This window comes from Diabrotica undecimpunctata, chromosome 6 (genome assembly GCF_040954645.1).
Source record: "Diabrotica undecimpunctata isolate CICGRU chromosome 6, icDiaUnde3, whole genome shotgun sequence".
NCBI classification, from domain to species: Eukaryota; Metazoa; Arthropoda; class Insecta; order Coleoptera; family Chrysomelidae; genus Diabrotica; species Diabrotica undecimpunctata.
The window spans coordinates 158,468,003-158,490,666 of NC_092808.1; positions in this window are offsets into that span (position 1 = coordinate 158,468,003).

Sequence of the window (22,664 nt, forward strand, 5' to 3'; positions counted from 1 at the left end):
TCTTACCGTTTACCCATTATTGATGATCGTGATTTCTTCCAATATTCATAACAATTTTTCTTCATTGGTCACTATATTCAGCTACTCTGAGTGCTTCGCAGAATAAGTTTTGTTTTCAGTTGAATAGTGTGGAATCTGTCGACCACCATTATTTTTGTCTTAGCGTTATTGATTTTTATACCAACTTCATTGTTTTCATACTCAACTCTTTGCACGAGATTAAGCATTTCTTGCTCATTTGCTGCTACAAGTAAAGTGTCAGCAGCAAATCTTAAATTGGAGATTTTCCTGATTTACCAGAAACTGTTACTTTGCCGGCCCATTCATCTAAAGCCATCCTCATGACATGTTCACCATAAATGTTGAATAAGTCAAGTGACAACAAGTATCCTTGTCTAACAGCTCTCTCGGTCTTGAATTGGTTTGAGAACTTCTGATCTAGTCGTACTGTGGCTATATTGGACTGGTACAGATTTTACCAGTGCCATTTTTTACCATTTTTTAAGTGCCACCAGGTGCATTGGTTTGCCCATTTCTATTAAAATGGACCAGAGATTTATCTAGCTTACACAATCAAACGCCTTTTGGTAATCAACGAAACATAATCATGGGGCTCCATTTTATTAGGAGAACTATTACTTTAAGATATTACTGTAATTTAAAGCAATAAAATATTTCTGAATCTGAAATCTGAGTATTGCTTGTCAGTGTGGTCTTCCTATTATCAGGTTTATAGTAATAAATTCGAGAATGTATGCTATTCCTTCGTCACGTTGCTTTTAAAATTGACTAGTATTTAGATTATGTTTCTTTAAAGATGCTTGGTATATTTACATTAAATAGCCTTTGTATTCAGCACAATTGACTTTATTTTGGTATTTAATTGAATTTATTTTTAAATTGACTGTCCAGATATGCTACCCAAAATAAATTTCGCAGTTCCTAATCGTCAAGGTGACAACTGGTTCCATTCCATGTTCTAACTTGTAGGACAAATTAGGGTTATCGTTCCTTCTTCTCTCAAAGTCAAAGTATTGCGAATCAGTTTCAGCGAAAAGAAGTATTTTAATGGGAATAAGCCACAATTAAATGTTAAAGTAAGTTTATTGACATATGACAAGAAAATAGCTTTAGAACAATATTAAGAAACCGTTATGGGCCCAGTGTTATTTAAAATTTTCGGAGTTTGGAAATTCTTTACAAGAAACTGGCACATTGTCAAATTTACATAAAATTTTTACGAAGATGTAGAGACAACAAACTAATACCAAAGGGCTTGGAATTACGTCCAGAATATTCAAGAAGAAGGTTGGAAAATATTCTAAAGTTCTAAATGTTCTAAATATCAGTTTGTCCATGATCCGCGAAAGGTTATAATTTTATAGATCTAATTTATTTTTTGTTGAACAAGATATTGTAAGTATTGAAAATTTGCTTTTCAATGTAAAATCAAATGCTGATTTTGATCAAATTATTTTTAGTTTACATATAGTATATGAAAATTCATATAAGAAACAAAGAAATATACATTTAAATAAATTTAATATTTTTTTAGAACAAAACAGTATACATACTTTATAGTTTATTTTTATGAACGAGAGAGTAATTAGCATAATTTTAACTGGTAGCTCCGACCACTCCATGGGCGTGCTCAAGATTAATTGAAAAATTACTTTGAATAATTGTAAAAAATAAATAAATTATTTCAGTGTTATAAAGTGTTATGTGTATGTAAACAGAAGTGACCTCTTTTATCACACACTATATTAGAACTGACTGGCCTACATTAAAAAGGGTTTTAAAAAATTCACATTTTTTTTAATTTTTAAAAATTACAAAAGAGAAAAAGAGTTTTTAAAACCGTCTAAGGTATGTTAAATAGATGAATAAAAATATTAATATAAAACTTACAGCTACTTGTTACAAATCCAAATCAGATTCAGAAGATGAACTTTCAGAACCAAGATTTATAATAACTGGCTCGATCATTTTATCAGTAATATTGTCCAGCTTCCACATTTTTTCCTCTTCTTTAATAGTGTGATTTACTGCCTTTTCCCAGTTTTCAGGTTTTACATTATTTACGGCCTCCAAAAACAACTGTTTAACATCATGAATTTTAAAAGTGGTATTTTTTCTTGAAACTTCACTCTTTATCTGTGCCAATACCAGTTCAATCGGGTTTAATTCACAATGATATGGTGGGGATCTAAGTACTGTCATTCCACGATTTTTGGCAATTTCATCAATTTCGTATTTTTTAAATTTTTCTTTATGAAGGGCACACAACGAATAAAGTTCCTTTCTTATAGATCCGGGATGGTACGTAATATTTTTTGAACTCAGCCAATTCTGCAAGTCTTTTTTTAACCACTTGGTTGTGGGCAGTCCTTCTATAAGTCTGGAGTGATAACTTGCATTATCCATTACTATTACACAGTTCTTAGGAAGAGGATCTATCATTTGTTTGAACCATTCTTGAAAGACATCAGCGTTCATGTCTTCATGGTAGTCACCGGTACGAGTTGATTCAAAAGTTAATAAACCACCTTCAACAAAACCGTCTGAACTGCCAATGTGTACTATTATCAGCCTGCGTCCCTTTCCTGATGGTGGGTTTAAACCAATAGATAAGTATTTACAAAAGCGTGCCTTTGACTTGTAACAGTTTCATCCTGCCAAAATTTATTTGGTGTATGACCCTCGTTGATCCATGTTTCATCATGATAAAATATTTTTCTTTTTTGGTTTCTCATTTCCTTTATGGTTCTTAGAAAATATCTTCTCCATATGACAATATCGCTTTTTTCTAATAAAATAGACTTTCTGGGATTCTTTTTCCAGCGGAAGCCTATTTCTTTTAATAGTTTCCATAACGTACTTCGACTCATTTCTGGGTAATCCTTATCATCTCGAACTGAGACAAGAACTTTATCCAATGTTGGAAATTCTTGTCTAAAGAAGAATTCATGCACTTTCCGTCGAAGTCCTTCTTTAAAATGATATTCTATTTGAAATTTTGGTTTCCCTGGAGCATTACGTGGCATTTGAAAACTACCACATTTCTCTTCTTTAATAACTCTGTAAATCGTAGATTTCCCAACACCAAGTGTACTGCTAACTAACTCAACGGTCTCATCAACACTTTCACATAAACGTTTGTCTGTAAATGATTTAAAACAATTAAATATTAATGTTTTTTCATTAACTGTTAGAGGACCAATTTTTCGGCGTTTACACGGCACTTCCAAATTTTCCATAACACTAGTATACACAATAAACTGCACCTTGCAACTGAAGTACCTACTTTTAGTGAACTGTTAAGAATTTTGAATACGCCACTTGGACCTTCCTACATACAAAATGGAAAAACCCACTATCACATTTTCTGTGGAATAAGTTTAGAAGGTAACTATCTAGTCAATTACTGTCGTAGATTCCTGGAATTAAAGAATTAAATGTTTGATTGTTGAAACCCTTACTTCGTGGAATGCACTCATTTCAGATAAAATAAAACGTTTTATTTTATCTAAAGAATTAAACTTTATTTTGCAAATAGATAAAATAAAACGTTTTATTTTATCTAAAGAATTAAACTTTATTTTGCAAATAGGTAGGTACTTATTAAACTTTTATTGGTTATATATAACCAATAAAATAAACATATTACATTTCTTGCAAATTCATTAGTACCTGTTAACCTCCATCACTCCGACACTGGCAACCTTATTTAGGGATTAGTAACCTTCACAACTATTGTATTCTATTCTGCTCCAACCTTTATACCTGGTGGTCATACTCAATTTAAAATTGTTTTCCTATATACTTCTGTAAACTTGTTGACAAATATCTGTTTTTCATTGAGTCACCCGTATCAACAGTTTAGGGATTTGCATACATAATTTATTGTTTTATTACTCTCTCATACATAAAAATACACTATAGATAATCTCAACAAAAATAATGACATATTAACGACAGTTGTCAATCTATCAAATAGACATTTAAATGCAACGGAGAATTTAATACTGTCAAAGGGTCTAAACTTTGCTATTACTCATCCACGTATTCCAAAATTAGACATAATAAGCTCAGTGGAGAAAATATCTCAATATTTACCAACCCACGAAAAGGAAGAATACAGAGTATTAGGTAAACTTGAATTGGAAAGGTCTATTAAAATTGAACAAAACATAAGCAAAGAGGAACTAAAGGCTATAAGAACTTCGACTCCATAATCATCCTACAAGCAGAAAAGGGGAATGCAGGAGAACGATTTCAGAAGTGAAAATTGAGACGTCAATAAGCTTACTTTAACCTTTAATTGTGGCCTATTCCCATTTAAACAGTAATATTAACCCTAATAATCCTGACGTTCTATATGTAGGACGCTAATTTCAATAATTTTTGAACACGGCCCTGTTTAAATTTGATAACGCCGTCTATCACAAAATGTTACTCAAGGACAAATCGTCCCATTGTTGTTTAGTTTGTTCCTATCGCTTGAAACGTCTACTTGTGGTGCGGTTGTAAAAAACGTAAAATATGGCTGAGCATGGAATCAGATTTGCAAGGTAAGAAATGAATATTAAACTTTTGATAAAATATACTTTTTTATGATGTTATTTGTATATAAGTGTTCATTTTTCCAAATCGTGAAATAATTTTATCCAAAATATTTGCCAGTTGGCTGCCAGGTGGTGATAAATTTGACCGTCCTACATGTAGGATGTCAGGATTATGTACTATTATGGCATGAAAATTATAATTTTGAGTAATTATTGTAATCATTGGATTTCTTTGTTTATTTTACTTAGTATTTAGCCCAAAAGAATTTGTTGATAGTGTTATGAACATACTGCTTTTATTGTTTCAGGGGTTTTTCTTTACATGAGGCCTTGGAGATGTTAGAAGAAGATGAATTTCCTCATTCTCAAGCTAATATAGTTCTCTTACCTTCGGAAGATGCCGCTGAAACAGATGAGGATTCTGGTGATGAAGAAAACGTGTCTCCGGATAATTTGCCTTCAAATATGTTGAGAACAGTAGCTGAAATCCATGTACCTCGTTCGGTTGACTCAGACTCGGATGATGATATTCCATTATCAAATTCTGTTAAATCTGAGAAAGTTTTGAAAATTCCACGGCAATACCACTGGTCTGAAGTAGCAACCACCTCAGAGGAAGCAGAAATACTTGATTGGTCAAAGGATAATGATCTCAATATTGATACAGAAGATACTCCCATAGACTGGTTCATGAAGTTGTTCGATGAAGAAATTTTTGAATTACTGGTTGTCGAATCCAATAGATATGCAAGTATGAAAAATAAGAAAAATAAGCCTATATGTATCGAAGAAATCAAAGCATTCGTAGAAATTCTTATTCTTAGTGGTTATGCTCAATACCCAAGGAAGAAGATGTATTGGGAAAAGGATAGAGACGTCTGTAATTCCTTAGTTTCTGGGGCACTTGCTAGGGATAGGTTTGATTTTATAATGAGCGTTCTGCATATAGCCGATAATAATAATTTGGATCATTCTGATAAATTCAGTAAAGTTAGACCTCTCTTTAGGTTACTAAATTAAAATTTTTTAAAACATGCAGTTTTAGAAGAGAACCACAATGTTGATGAAGCCATGGTTCCTTATTTCGGCCGTCACGGCTGTAAACAGTTTATAAAGGGTAAACCGATAAGATGGGGATATAAACTTTGGGTTGGATGTAACAAAAATGGGTACGTAACGTGGTTTGAGCCATACCAGGGAGCATCAACACACGTATCGCCTAAATACAAGGATTTTGGTGTCGGTGTAGGTGTGGTACTCAGTTATGTTGACATTCTTAGATCAAAGTGGGAGCTGAAAAAATTTCATTTATTTTTTGATAATTTTTTTAGTACAATGCCTTTATTTGAAATGCTGACAGAAAAAAATATCAGAGGAACAGGAACCATAAGAAGTAACAGAATACCAAAAAATCCGCTGAAATCGGCAAAGGAGTTACAAAAAGACAAAAGAGGTTCGTACGATGCTAAGTTTGACGGTAATAAGAAATTGACAATTGTCAGCTGGCACGATAATAGTGTTGTATCGCTCTGCTCGAACGCAGTTGGTACGAATCCTATTCATCAAGTAAAGCGATATTCGCGACAAGAAAAAAAAACGATACTTGTTCCTCAACCATTTATGGTAAAATTGTATAATCTAAATATGGGCGGCGTAGATCGATGCGATCAAAACGTAAGTTTATATAGAACTGGTATTAGAGGAAAAAAGTGGTACTTCTGTTTGTTTACTCACTGTACCGATTTGGCTATACAGAATGCTTGGCAACTACATCGAAGCAATCAGGGCACTTTGGATCAATTAGCTTTTCGACGACGCATTGCAACTTCACTTCTTCAGCTTTATACAAAAGCGACTTCATCTTCTTGTGGACGGCCAAGTCGAAGAGAAAATGCCGATTCTCGTTTCGATGGAATGCATCATTATGTGATTGATCAAGAAAAACAAACTAGATGTCGCTACTGCCATAAAAAAACAACAAGATGTCAAAAATGTGATGTTGGTATCCATGTACGCTGCTTTGTGAGTTACCACGCAAATGGTAGTGCTTGATCCTGACGTCCTAGATGTAGGACGCTAAGTTTTTTTTGTGTACATTGCGATTTTTTGCAATATTATTACAGTAATATATTCAAGTGTTCCAAATAAAATATATTAATAACAAAAAATTGCAGTTTTAATACTATTTCTTATGTCAGGATTATCTGGGTTAAATTCAGAGCCATATTATAGAACAATATCATCGCACATAGATTGTTTTTATCTCGTGTACCATTATATTATATTTTATTAGTAATGTAAGTAAATCACTGAATAGTTCTAAATATTTTTTTGTTATTCAATAGCACTAAAACTTATTAATATTCTGAATTTTACTGAACGAAATGCATTTTTTGTGCTCCCCAGCGTATTCTACATCAATGACACAAGCGATATCGACTGATCAATAAAAACAAATTTTGTTTATTAAACTGCACTATAATTAATATTATTGTTCTAGTTTAAATAGCATACTTCAACATATAGCGGGATTATTGTTTTTGATGTTGAATATTGTAAATCACATTCGAATAAAATTATTAATTATACGGTATAATTTATAAATACCTAATAAATCATTAAATTAATTTGTATAATTTAAAATAATTGCAAATTAAAAATTGGTTTAGAAATATGGTCTATTGAACATCTTAACTTTTAGTTCTTTCGATTTTTCTAATAGTATTTGTATAATTCATCATCATCATCCCAGAAAAATTAAAGGAGAATAAACCAAAAAACCAAAACAAACTAAGAACAGCTGAAGAACTAAAGCAAACAGACCTAAATCTAGATTAACTAAACAAAGCCATCACTGAAGAACTTCTAAAGACTAGCTTGGAAGTAGCACCAGCAAAATCAGACAAAAAATCAAAACTAAGTGCCATATCTTTAGACATGCTACAACAACGGAGAAGGCTACTACAAGAAAATAAAAGAAATACAACTGAATACAAAACCCTTAATACAGAAATAAGAATACATATAAAACAAGATCTCAAATGACATCAAGAAGAACGAATCGAGAAGATTATAGAAGAAAACAGAAACTTAAGATCTATCAAGTCCCACCTAGGAAGAAATAAAATCATAGAGATGGAAAATAAACAAGGTGTAATAGAAAAAAGCGGAACCCAAATATCTAAGATAACAAGGGAATATTATAGTGACTTCTTCAGCTCTAAAAACAGTTTACCTGATACAACTCAAGAAAACCTGAAAAAGAAAATAATGACTGTAATCTCTGAAATCCCGAGAAAAAGAACAAAAATATAAAGATCTCAGAAGAGAAGAGAAGTACATCCATCGGAGAAAAAAGCGAACTTATGAAAATAGAATATTGGAAGAACTTGAGGCATTAAAAAAGGAAAATCAAACAAGAAAATTCTATAAAAATCTAAATAAAGCAAGAAAAGAATTTAAACCAAGGATCGGACTATGTAAGGATAAGGAGGGGCATATACTCAATACAAAAGAAGAAGTATTGAAAAGGTGGGTGGAACACTATAAAGAACTGCTTACTATCGAAGTAGAAGATCCAAATCAACCACCCCCAGGAGCAAACAACAATACACCATTGGAGCCTCCATCAATTCAGGAAGTACGGGATGCAATAAAACACCTAAAAAATAATAAATCTCCAGGAAGTGATGGTATACCCGCGGAACTTATTAAATGTGGAGGTGCTACTCTGACTAATCATATATATAAAATCATACTGAGAGCCTGGAATGGGGAACAAATCCGAGAAGAGTGGTGTATTGGGATCGTTTGCCCGCTACACAAAAAGGGCGATGAATTAGAATGTAGAAACTATAGGGCAATAACCCTCCTTAATACAGCATACAAAATATTTTCCAGTATTTTATATGGTCGCCTGAGTGAATATTCAGAGGAGCTTCTTGGCGAATATCAAAGTGGTTTTAGGCCTGGTCGATCAACAACAGACCAGATCTTTGTGCTAAGGCAAATACTGGAAAAAACCAATGAATTTAATATCGACACATACCATCTTTTCGTAGATTTTAAATCGGCCTATGATAGTGTCCTAAGAAATAAATTGTATGAAGCCATGGATGAATTCCACATCCCCGATAAACTGATAAGATTGGTCAAGGCTACAATGCGTAAAGTTGTTTGCAAAGTCGAAATACAGGGCGAGCAATCACAGGCATTTGAAACGCATGTTGGGTTGCGACAGGGAGATGCGCTGGCGTGTCTCCTTTTCAACATAGCTTTGGAAAAGGCGGTCAGGGATGCCCAAATAGACAGCAGAGGAAACATTTTTAATAAATCATCCCAAATTTTGGCATATGCAGATGATGTTGATCTAGTTGCCCGCACAACACGCAAGCTAGAAGAAATGTATACCACCTTGTCACACGCCTCAAAAAATATGGACCTGCAAGTAAATGAAAATAAAACTAAGATAATGGCATCAACACCCAACAATAGAGCCAGAAACATCGGCCACCAACTCACGGTTGATAATTCTACCTTTGAAGTGGTGGACAAATTCACATACTTGGGCTCCCTGATCACCAAGGAGAACGTCATGACGGAAGAAATCAAGCGAAGAATAATCCTAGCAAACAAATGCTATTTTGGACTGAGTAGACATATGAGAAGCAGAAACTTAAGCCAAAAAACAAAAATAACCATATACAAAACCCTTATACAACCAGTGTTGACATATGGGTCTGAGGCATGGACCATTTCGAAGGCAGATGAAAATCTCCTGCTTATATTTGAACGAAGGATCCTGAGAAGAATATTTGGTGGCATCTGTGAAAATGGTGTTTGGAGAAGGAGGTACAACTACGAGATATATCACAGATATAAACATATATTTGGTGGTAAAGACGTAGTATCCTTTATAAAAATAGGAAGACTAAGATGGGCAGGACATCTGGCAAGATCACAGCAGAACAACCCTCCTAGAAGAATCCTTATGTCACAACCTGTGGGAAGTAGAAAAAGGGGTAGACCAAAACTCAGATGGAGGGATGGCGTAGATGAGGATGTTAGACAAATAGGCGCAGCAAACTGGCAACAGTTGGCAATGGATAGAACTGACTGGCGTAATAGACTTGGGAAGGTCGAGGCTCTATTATAGGGCTGTAGCACCAATGATGATGATAAATCTCTGAAATATTACCCCCCATAACCGGAGAAGAAATAGAAAAAGTAATTAGAGATATAAAAAAAAATAAGGCTCCGGGAGACGATGAAATTCTAATTGAAATGTTAAAAGAAGGAGGGGAAAAGATAAAAGACTACCTAAAGATACTTTTCAATAAATGTTTGTTTAAAGGACAAATACCGCAAGAGCGGATGATGATGTTGAAGCAGATATGTTTAGGATTGTTGTAAAATTATTATCGTAAATAGAAGCTTAAGATCTTAAAGGCAATAGTGGATGTGGCTAAGTCTCACTCCAAGTTATGAGACCAGACAAGAAGAAGATGATAATAAGACACAACGTATTCATAATATCACCCTATTTTTTTACAATTATTTCTTTTTTTAAGACACATTTAAATAAAACAGAAGAATGCAAAATATTTTAACAATTAAGCCGTTTTAGTTACTCTTGTAACATTATAATATAGAAGAGCTATTTGTGGGTCATATAAAAAAAATTCATAAACAAGGTCAATAAAAGTCCAATCTTATTCGACTGTAAGTGGTCATAATATTATAAATAGATAATATATTATTTGTCCCACTTTAGAACAAAGGCAATCGCTCTAATATACTTTATTTCCTCATTACCTGCTTCTTTTCAACCGCGGAACGATCTCTAGTGATAAACTCAACCGTCGACAGATTATGAGGCTCATTTCTATTATAGATGGAGCAGCCATTAGGATTTCTCTACTCTCTTTAGTCTCTCTACTGACGGAGGTGATGATATTTATCGCCGTAATAATTCAGGGAGATTTTTTTAACCGGAAAACCCGAGGAATAACTCATTAACGCGGCTCTTAATTTTTGGGATGTATATAGGGTCCCGGAAAAGGCTGAAATATATGGAGCGGACTCGATTTTCTACTTAATTCGAGGTAATTGACAATTAAGGGGCGACTTTAGTGAAACATTATAGGTTTTCGTGAAATTGTGCGGTAAATTAAATAACATTTACAAGGGTTTCACTACTTCATTATAAAAACTTTAATTAAAAGTGAAACCGCTTATAATGTCGTATAAAGTTTTTAGGAAGTATATTAAATTTAGTTTTTTAGAACAAAAAATGAGTAAAGAGCTATCTATTACTTTATGGAACACCCAACTAATCCAAGTACACAAAATGATTTTAGTTATAATGCAGTACAAAATAATTAAGAAAATCTCTTGCGGACAGAGTTTTGCGTAAAAAGAACTAAATTTTTTGAACTTAACATTATAGCTTTTACTATAAATATATTATTGTTTAACCAGTTATAGGTTTTTTACAGGCTTAATTTTTACCCAGGCTTCTTCTTCTTCAAGTGCCGTCTCCATCAATGGAGGTTAGCGGTTATGGTGGCAAACGTTTGTCTATCTTCAGCTGTTCTTAAGAGTTCCTCAAATCCAAGTCCTGTCCAGTTTCTGATATTACGTAACCAGGACAATTTTTTTCTTCCAATTCCTCGCTTTCCTTCTATTTTGCCTTTTATTATCAACTGAGGGATGTAGTATTTCTCGTTGCGCAACAAATGCCCTAAATAACTGGTTTTTCTTCTTTTGACTGTTCTCAATAGTTCTTTTTCTAAATTGAGTCTCGCTAGTACTTCTTCATTTGTTTTTCGTGCTGTCCAAGGAATTTTTAAAATTCTACGGTACACCCGTAGTATACACATTTCAAATGCCTCGATTCTATTCAGGCTCTTTATTTTTAAAGTCCATGTTTCGACTCCGTAGAGAAGAACAGACCAGATAAAACATTTTACAAGTTTTAATCTCAATTTAATATTTATATGTGTATCGCAGAATAGAACGCGCATCTTAAAGAAACTATCCCTAGCTTGAGCAATTCTCGCTTTAATTTCTTGTTCTGGGTCCAGCTTGCAATTAATCCAACAGCCAAGGTATTTGTATTGGTTTACCTGTTCTAAAATATTCCCATTTATTTTTATAGGTAAGGGGATATTCTGTTTTCTTTGGATCACCATTACTTTTGTTTTTTTTTTCGTTGATCTTCATTCCAAACTCTCGACAAGCATCCTTAAGGTGGTCTATAACCCTCTGTAAGTTTGTGTCTGTATCTTATGCTAGATATTGGTTCTCCATTAATTTTTATTCCTGTGGAAAGGTTTTCCAAGGCTTGCTTGAATAGTAGTTCCGAGTAAAGATTGAACAGCATAGGGGATAGTATGCATCCTTGCCTTACTCCTTTATTTATACTAATATTTCTAGATGTATGATCGTCGATCCTGATCTTGGCACTCTGCCTCCAATATAAGTTCTTAATTAATCGGAGATCTTTGCTATCCAAGTTGATGCTCTGCAAGGAATTTAACATTTTATTATGGTTTACGCGATCAAATGCCTTTTCAAAGTCTACAAAACATAGAAAGACATCCTTTTGTTGGTCGTAACACTTCTGCAGCAGTACTTGTAATGAAAACAAGGCCTCTCTGGTCCCCATTCCGGCTCTGAATCCAAATTGATCGTATCCAACTTCTTTTTCACACCTTTTGTATACCCTATTGTGAAGTATTTTTAATAGAATTTTAAGCATTTGGCTCATAAGACTTATTAATTTAAAATCTGCGCATCGCCTGGGGTTAGCTTGTTTTGGAATGGGAATAAAAATAGATTCTAACCATTCCTCTGGTATTTCCCCAGTATCGTAGATTGTATTAAACAAAATTACTAACAAATCAATGTTATTACTTTCGATCAATTTAAGTATTTCAGGATAAACTTCATCAGGTCCAGGGCTTTTATTGGTCTTTAATTGTTTAATGGCATATTCCACTTCGACTTTTAGAATTGGTGGGCTTTCAGTGACATTATTTATTGTAATGTCTATTCTTTCATCTCGGAACAGCTGTTGTATAAATTTTTCCCATTCTTCTATTTTATCTTTGGTGTTATGAATTAACTCTCCGTTGTTATTTACCAGTGGGCAATGTTGTTTTTTGTGGATGAATGAAAATTCTTTCACCTTCTTGTACATATTAAAGTAATCATGTCTATGTTCTAATTCTTCTATTTCTTTACATTTTTCTTCGAGCCAAGCTCATATCATCGTAGTTTATTTTGGGTAACACATATATCTATTAACACTTTGACTCCTATGTGTATCATACATAATACACAACAGGTACTCTCCCTAAGCCTATGTGATACTATGTGTATGAATTTGATACACGAGAGTAGGACGCATTCAAGCGACGGTGTATGTGGTACGAACGCAGTTGTAGTGTATTTATACGCGTATTATCATTAAAGCTCGAATTTATAGGCAACAAAAATTGAAGAAATAGGCACCTATATAGGCAAAGATTTTTTTAAAAAAGGCAGGAATATTAACATTTAGGCAAAATATAGGCAATAAAGGAATATAACTTATTATTTATTGTACAAAGTGAATTAACGTAATATTAACTTAAGGCAGGTATATTTAAATAATCATAATCATAACATTAGTATAAATAAACTAGTAACTAAATAACTGTAAATTAATAATTAAACATTCCAACCACTTAAAATTTTATCATTAATAGAAACAACTAAATATTTTTCAATATTTTCGGTCTTGAAACTGTCTTCGATCACTTAAAATTAATTTGTACAATGAAAACGAACGTTCGACATTGACAGATGTAATTGGAGCATATTTCAGAGCGGATAATAAATCTGGCATAATTTGAAATTCCTCGGAAAATGTCCCATTCAAAACTTTAGCAACATTAAATAAAAACGAAAAACCTTCATTCTTGTCGAAAACATATTTAATTTTTTTTAAAATGAATTGACCGTTACTTCCAGGTGCCGATTTAATTTTCGTCTTTAAATTATCTATTAATTTACTGACTCACATAAATTTATCTCTTGTTTTTCTAATAAGGTAATTGTGGTAACTATTAATGTATAATTGTCATTGATATAAGCGAGTTCCTGTTTCAATTTGGGATTTTTTAATATTTTTTTTGCTTCTCGAATGGCTTCGGAAATATCATCATCAAATTCTGACATAACTAATTCTATTTCATTGCATTGTTCAAAGTAAAAAATAACAGCTTCGAACCAAGTTTCCCACCTTGTAATTACTGGTTTAGGTGGCAAAGGGACAGCGGGAAGTCTTTCTTTATATATTTGCACCCTCAACGGAGCCTTTACAAAAACTTTTTTCATAAAATTTATAAAATTATTTACCAACGGAAACAGATTTCTTATTTATTCAGCAATTCTATTTACCCCGTGGGCTACACAAGTGCAATAAATTAAATTATGATAAAAAATCTTTAAATTAACAGCAGCTTTTAACATATATGCCGCAGCATCTGAAAGCATTAAAACTATTTTATTCACTGGTATAGCGTTGAGTAAAAAGAGGTTTGTTAAACTATCTTGTATAAATCGACTTATTGTTAAATTGTTTGTTTTTTCCAATTCTTTAACGACAACTAAATAAGGTTGTCTCGCAAAGTTTTCGTTCACAATTCCAATCAATAAATTAGCTATATACCTGCCGCATACATCTGTCGTTTCATCCACGATAATATACAAAAAATTGCCCTCTAACTCCCGCTTAATTTTTGAAATACATTCCACATAACATTTTTCCACAGTATGTTTTTCAATGTACTCTCGTCCGGTAAGGATTTATTAATATATTTTTCGAAAAAGCATTTAAAATTAGGGTTATTAACTTTATATAGAGGAATGTTGGATTCAATCATTATCTGGCATAAATCAAATTTAAATGCGTCTTCCTCCTTTTTTTAACTGCTTAAACTATCCCGCAGAGATATTTGGGCTAACTTAGAGGAATTTAATTTTTCCAAATTACGTTTATGAAGTGGGGTTCCACAATGCTGGTCAATAAATTAATTTTTTCTACTTGAAATCTGAGAATTAAAAAAAAATAATTAGAATTCTAAAACCGCTTTAGAATTTAGTTATGTTGTGGGACGAGAAAAAAAGAGAAAAATAAAACTTACCGATTTGCCGCATGGTTTACAAAATGCTCCATCTCCTTCTAGAGAAAGTTCCGAATAAGGTGCGATCCATAGCCTTAATTTAGATGTCATCTTTTCACACAAATATCTAAAACGTTTTAAAAAGTATTCTTTGCTTTTCGATATAAGCAACAAAACTAAACTAGGATATAGCAATTTGCGACTAAACTCTGATACAGTAACCGAGTGTACAACTGATAATAAACTAATAAAGCTTAGGGATTTCCAAATAGTTAACCCTCAAGTCTCGATCAGGTACATTTTCCTAGAAATCTGTTATATAAACAAACCATTGATATTTTATTATTGACCCAAAATTTTATTATAGAATGGTTTAGTAATAGAATAATATCATGGGTAGTACCATGAAATTTTAAAAAAGGCACAAATAGGCGGAATTTACGAAAAAAGGCAAAAAGTGCTTAAAACAATTATAATAGGCAAAAAAGGCATTTTGCCTATAATCCGAGCTATAATTATCATTCCTTTGTACAAGAAACCCTCCAATTCCTTCAATCCTGAGAAAACTAATAAATATGTTTAAAAAATTTAAACGCAGAATGAAATAATACATTATTTCCGAGGGCCGAAAGTCCCTAAAAACTTCTATAATGTTTATTTTAGTAAGTTGCAGGGGTGCAAAAGAAGAGAAAATTTAGTGTGATTTTTAATTTCAAATATCTCGTTCAAAGGAAACTTTTCGTTTATTCTAACGGACTTTCGGCCCTCGGAAATAATATATTCTTTTATTCTGCGTTTAAATTTTTCAAAAATATTTATTAGTTTTCTCAGAATTCGAAAAAAATAAATGCATTTAAAAAGCATTGGCCCGAAATTTTGCACCTACGCTCTTATATACTAATATTTCCGATAACAGTGAATACTCTTCAGATTGTGATCCACAAACAAAACGGCAGAAAGTGGAAACACTTAAGGTAAGTTTATAGTTACGTATAAATTTCAAATGTATCTAATTTTAAAATATTTTATGATGATAATGTTACAAGTCAACCTAAAATTCAAGATGGACAGTTGAGTCTGCAAATAAGCGAAAGTGAATCTGAAATTGAAGATCTAAATAATATAGATATGGTAAATCCTCATATAGGGAATTTAGAGGCAAATGTTATATGGAACAATTTTAATGGAAATTTGAATATATTTGACGTTATATATTAAAACACTTATTTTGGTACAGTTATAGAAAGTAGGGAAAATGGTGCACCTTTAACCTTTTATATTTGTCTCCTAACAGACGAAATACTCGATATTTTAGTGCAGGAAACAAATCGATATGCCGAACAAAAAATTATGGATGCTATAAATCTTGAAAACGTTAAGACAATTTCATATCTCACTAACTGGAATGATACTAACAGATAAAAAATATTAAAATTTTTGGGAATTTTGATATGGATGGGTTTGAATACAAAACCACGACTACGAGATTACTGGAGCACTAATTTTATCCATCATTGCTCAATATACAAGACGACAAACATGTCGAGGTGTAGATTTGAGGCTCTTCTTGCTTGCTTCCGTCAAAAAGCCTAATTACAGTTAGCACATTTATTTTAATGGTCTATGCTCCTATGTGGTTCGGGCTAATTGGTGTGAAACTGAGCTAATTTGTATTTTTGGTGACAAGCATTTATATAATATGATAAAAGTGTCGTATAGACTTTTCTGAGAATATTAATTTTGAGACCACAAAAAATATGCAAAGAAATTTACTATGTTTATTCCCGGCTTCCCCCTAAAACCGCCCCCCCTGTAGGGAAAAACGGAAAAGTAGTTCCTCATAGCTGTGACAACTCAAACATACTTGGTAATGCGCTTTTTTGGACAGTTCTAATTAAGTTGCGTTACGATTAAAAAAAATGAAGAGAATTGCTTCATTTTTTTTTTATTTATTTATGCTGCAACCACAAGGGTTATTAGCGACCTAAAAAATATAATACAGGTAAAGGTAGAAAAAATTACAATAATTGATACAGTTCTGAGTCTTCGATAACTTATTGTGTTTTTTAATATTCATGTTTTTTTCTAAGACTTGTGATGGAACAGACATGAAGTCAACAGTGATATTATTATTCTTTAGAGGAATTATTTACCGATGAGTCGGAATCTTCTTCCGATAATGAAGTTTTCACTGTAGAGAGTAAACCTATGTGTTTGCGAAGTTTTCGTATTAATTTGGTGCTTATGGTTTTCATTCTTTTGTCGATGTAGTATGAATGTAATTCCGTTAGAAACTTTATAAGTACATAAGAGTCTTCTGAGTACAATTTTGTTACGCTGATTATGTCTTTTGATCCTTGTATATTTTCGAATAGATCCACTACTTGATCGAAGCTTAACAATTGCTTTTCCCTTTCTACATATTCTTTAACTGGTTCCAATTATGTTTGGAGATTTGATATATCATTTCTTAAGTTTTTGTCATCAGTTTTGGTTTTTTTTCTTTAACTGAAGCTTAGGTTTTTCAAAGTTTTCTTCGGAGGGTGGCGTGATTGCATCTTCTAGGGTTCTTTTTCCGGTTGCTTTGTTCGAAGTTACTTGGGGTTCGTAAGAATTCAAATGTGTATTTTTATTTGGAGGTAAGTGTTGACTTGTTTCGGGTAAGGTTGATTTATGTTTTTGGGTATTAGAGGATGACTCAGACGATGTATGTGTTGCGATTGTAGTGTTAACTGAAGAAGTGGTCAAATGTATGGATGTATTTTGTAGTGAGCACTGTTGGGTTTGGTTTATTGATAAATTTGGGATTGCTACTCTTTGTAATGTGGTTTGAGAAGACGTAGTAAGTGCGGAGGTAGTGGTATTTGAGATTGCGGGAGTATTTTGTAGATTATCTTGTTGAGTATGATTTATTGATGAATTTTGTCTTATTTCTGTTTGCATTGCACTATCATTGTGAGGATGGTTAGAAGGTGAAATATTTGGACAATTAGCTGCCTGGTGTCCAGTTAATTTGCATTTGAAACAATTTTTGTTTTGGGCTATAAATATGCGGTATGATGTTTGTTCCAACTCGATAATAAAAGATTCAGGTAGTACAAAGTTGTCTGGAAAAGGTGAAACGAAAATTTGTCTTCGGAAGCTTAGAATATGACTAAAGGCAGGATTGGTTGCTCCTATCCGTAGATATGATATGTCTGAGAGAGGATTTAAACCTAGGTTTATTAATTCGTCCATTATTATGTTAGAAGGTATGCTTGGACATACATTGGACAGAATTAAGCGGACTGATGGAGTAATTAATCTTCTCGCTTCTAGTATATTTCCATTTACTATTATTTTCTTTGTTTCTGCTATGAATTTATCTACTAGGTTTTCGGTTGATAGATATATGCATATTCTACCGTTTGATATACGGGATGTGAAAATTATATTTTTCGGTTCTATATGCTGACGCAATCCTTCAAGATAGTCATTAATTGTACAATTCTCTAGACTGTTAAACAAAATAGCTTGATCTCTGCTTGGGATTAATATACTACGTGGTTGACTAACTGCTTTTGAGTATGATGCATTTTGTGGTAGCTGATTGGAAGATGACATCTTTTAAATGGATTTTAAAATCCGACTAAAACCGGTGCTGTTTTACAGCTTTCGTTGTGATACCAGTTCATGTAAATTGGATAATACTTATAACTGATTGCAGTTGTTTACTTAAATATATAAATCCAAATAGATGAAAAAAATATATTTTATCTACTCACGATTCCAATATTCAGTATACAAATCACTTTCACTTTTATACTTAATTACTTTTCTTAAGTTATTAAACCACTATAAAATTAACTTCTTTGCGAGCTATTTTAGATTAGACTCGAACATGATTTTGATTTTAATATAATTCACTATTTACATGTTCAGAACTGAAGAAATAATCGTTTAAATATTTAAATTTTTAAGAGAAACTTTGAAATGCGTCTAAACACTTTGACAGTTTTTTGACGTTTTTTCAATCGCTTCATTGGAAACACAGAAAATACATCTTTTATGTATACCTGCCCTGGTCTATATGAAAATTGAACCAACACTGATTTTGTTTAAAAAATTGTCTAGTATAATAACAACACTAGGTAATGAGGAAATAAAGAATATTAAACAAGGTCGCATTTAAGGGTTGTTTAATGTAATGGAAACGGTTCGAGCGACAGCGTGGAGCGAGGGCGAGCGGGGATTTCACACCGGCACGGATAACGAGGCTTTGATTGTCCCCCTAGCGTATCTGCCACGTACTAAATTCTGTTCAAAATGTTGTCGAGATAAGGCTTTATAAATATCCTCGTTAACTTAATTCTTTCGAGCAAACGAATACCTAACTATTCTTCTTCGGGGCAGATCCACCCAATACTAATGGTTGACTCATCCGGAAAAAATGCTTCGCGCCATTCTAATTGAGTACACTGCAAAAAGTGGACAAATATTTTTATGGAAAAAAAAATATTTAAATACGACAAAATTTATTGATATAGGAAAATACTGTTTCTTTGTTTAAGGTATGACTCTGTTTTTTTATAATCCTTTTATTTATGTACTTCTTTCCTTTATCATCTATTCGTTATTTTATTCAAAAACATTAAGGACTGTAACGAAAATGAAACCTGGATTAAACCTAAAAAAAGAACACCCAAAATTTGGTTATCACTAGACTTCGGCAAATATGCAAATAAAAATGTAAAAAATATGCGCATAAATATGCACGTGTTTACCCGAAAATATGCAAATATTTTACAGAATATGCATACAAATAAATAAAAAAATCGTAAAATAGTAACAATTTTATTTAAAAAAAAAAGTGTACATAACTAAATATTTCCTACTATTCATTAAGATTTACATTTATTTTAAGTAACTACATCATTTTTAAGTATGAATAAACTTATTTAGAATTATGGTAACAATAAATGACCAAGTGGTGTTCAAAATTTTCTAACAAAAACTTGTGGCTTCTGTCTGAGTACATATATTTATATATGGAAAAACTTCGTTCAACATCAACTGATGTAACGGGAGCATTTTTCAAACTAACCAAAACATTTGGTTCTAAATGAATTGTTTCCGAAATATTTCCAGCTAGAACACTGACTACTTCAGAAAGAATATGGTAACCTTTATTTTTTTCCATAGTAGCTTCAAATTTTTTTAAAATATCTTTTCCAATATTACCTCTAACGTTCCGACATGACGCAAATTCTTTTATTAATGCTGTACTTTCAAACAATGACAGTTTTGGTGATTCTAACTGAGTAATTGATTTTGAACAAAACTAAAATTTGATTTTATAAATGAAAGTTCTTGTTGAAGCAAGTAACTCTGAAAAGTTTGTTTAGAATCCAAAAGAGATTGGGAACTTTCATCTGTTAACGTATCAATTATGTTCTTTATTTTAACAAAATGATCTGCATAAAAATTATCTGCTTCTAACCATGTTCCCCATCGCGATAAAATAGGTTGTGGTGGAAGAGGAATGTTAGGTAGCATTTCTTTATAAAGTTGAATTCTTATAGGAGATTTAAGAAATACTTTTTTGACACTGGATATCATGGTATTTACAAGAGGAAACTTTTTTTGTATTTCCTCTGCAACTCTGTTTAATCCATGCGCTACACAAGTAACATGTATTAAATCTGGGAAAAATATTTTTAAATTTTGTCCTGCTTTAACCATATAAGGAGCAGCATCCGATAAAATAAGCAGTAATTTATTAGAAGGAATAGTTGTCGGAAGAAAAAAAGTTGCTAATGTTTCTTGTATAAAACGCGAAATTGTTAAAGCATTTGTTTTCTCAGGTTGCTGGCATGAAATAAGATAAGATTTTGGTAAGGTATCTTCTTTAAGAACACCAATCAATAAATGAGCAATATACTTTCCTGAGGAATCAGTGGTTTCGTCTACAGATATGTAAAAATAATTATCTGCAATTTCTTCCTTAATATTAATTAACACCGACGAGTATAGCTCGTTCACATTATTTCTTCTTAGAGACCGATCACTTGGAACATTAAGTTTGCAATATTTTTTTAGAAACGATTTAAAATTTACATTTGCTAATTTTGAAAGCGGTATGTTTGCAGACACTAATGCGCGACACAAGTCTTCATTAAAAGTTTCTTGCTCATCTAATTTTTTTGAAGTAGATTGGAAACATTTAGCCATTGAAGTTTGATGTTTTCCTCCTATTTTTCCTTTTTTTTGCAATGTGTGAAGCAGTTCTCACATGTTGGTCTATCTGAAATTTCTTCTCACATGCTATCTATAAATAAAAATAAAAACCTTTATTTTAACCCAACCTTTAAAATATAAAAATATACAAGGTGTTTTTGGTTAATCAAATAACTGGTTTGGAAAAAAAAAACACTCGCTAAGTGTTTTAAATGCAGTATTAATCCACAAATTAGTTTTTGTTACTAACCATTAGTACATCATATAACTTATTTTAAAATTCAACAAAAGTTTTTTTTTTGTTAATTCAATTACAATAAAAATAATTGTGTTTTAGAATAGCTGAATTCATAAAAAAAAGTAAAGGTGAAAAATTTTTCTAAATACACACCATTGTATTGTACCATGGACAATTTTTTCTCACTAAAGGAAGCTATTTTTCATTTAAAAACAACTTACGAGTACTAAATTTCAAGTAAATACGTTTATTGGTTTTAAAGTTATTGTTGTTATTAACTAAAAGAATTTAATTTTTTTTTAATTTTACCACCCTGTATCTCGAAAAGTAAATAAGTTTGACCCCTCATTACCTAGCTTTAGGATTAGATCATAAAATGCAAATGAGCGAACCCTTAGCGATTATCCAATAACTGAATGCCTCAGTGACCGAGACTTTCTAAGAATGTTGAGGGCTACTTAAATTGATCTTCTTTGAAATTGTAAATGTTTTGTACCTGTAGAGATTACGTACTTAGATCATTTCTTGATTAAAATGACTACAAAATTTTATACAAGAATTGAAATAAATTGGTATGTTTAAAAATTTTCAAATACAGTATAAAAATCTGAACTTTTATGCACTGTATGCAAACTTTTATACAAATATGCCAAAATATGAAATATTTGCATAAAATATGCACAATATGCAAAATATGCAATATGCATATTTGCCGAAGTCTAGTTATCACTTTGATTAATGTAAAAAATAACCCAAGGGGCAGTTTTGTCCGGGAATATTAGTTAATAGAAGAATTACAAGTCTAAATACGTTTCCAATGCAAACTGGCTTTCAGATGTTTTAAAGGATATAATGCAAAAGAAAACAAAATAAAACGAAAAAACCAAAACAAAATCCTATGATGATTAAAGGCTTTGTATGAGATAGTGTATCTACCTGAGGAAATAAAAAAAAGCCTCGCTGACCCTGTCTCTAAAGCCACGAGCCGCCATTGCTCTTCAGATTAAGACATTTTCCGGTCGCCTTTAGCAATTCTTTATCTTTTTTGACTCTCCTTGGTAGTTCCTAATTAGTTTTTCTTGATATTCAAGGTATCTTCAACAATCGTCTATAAATCCACATTTTTAATGCGCCAGTTCTGTTCATACTTGATAATTTTAGTGTCCAAACTTCTGCTCCATACAAAAGTACAGGCCAAATATAGCATTTAATCATTTTTGGTGTTAGTTCTTGTTCAATCACAAGTAAGTCTATTAATTTATAATCTCACATTAATCTTAATTTTCTGGATTTGTATAGTTTCACCGTGTACAATTGTAAAACATATCGATTAGTGGCCTAATTACAGTTTGTTCAACTTCCTGAAAACTGTGCCTAATATTATTGAGAAAATGCCTGCAATCATTTCCTCGGTTCAAATTATATTTGCCAGCTTTCAAAAGTCAAGATTCTTGTTCTATGCAGAGGGCA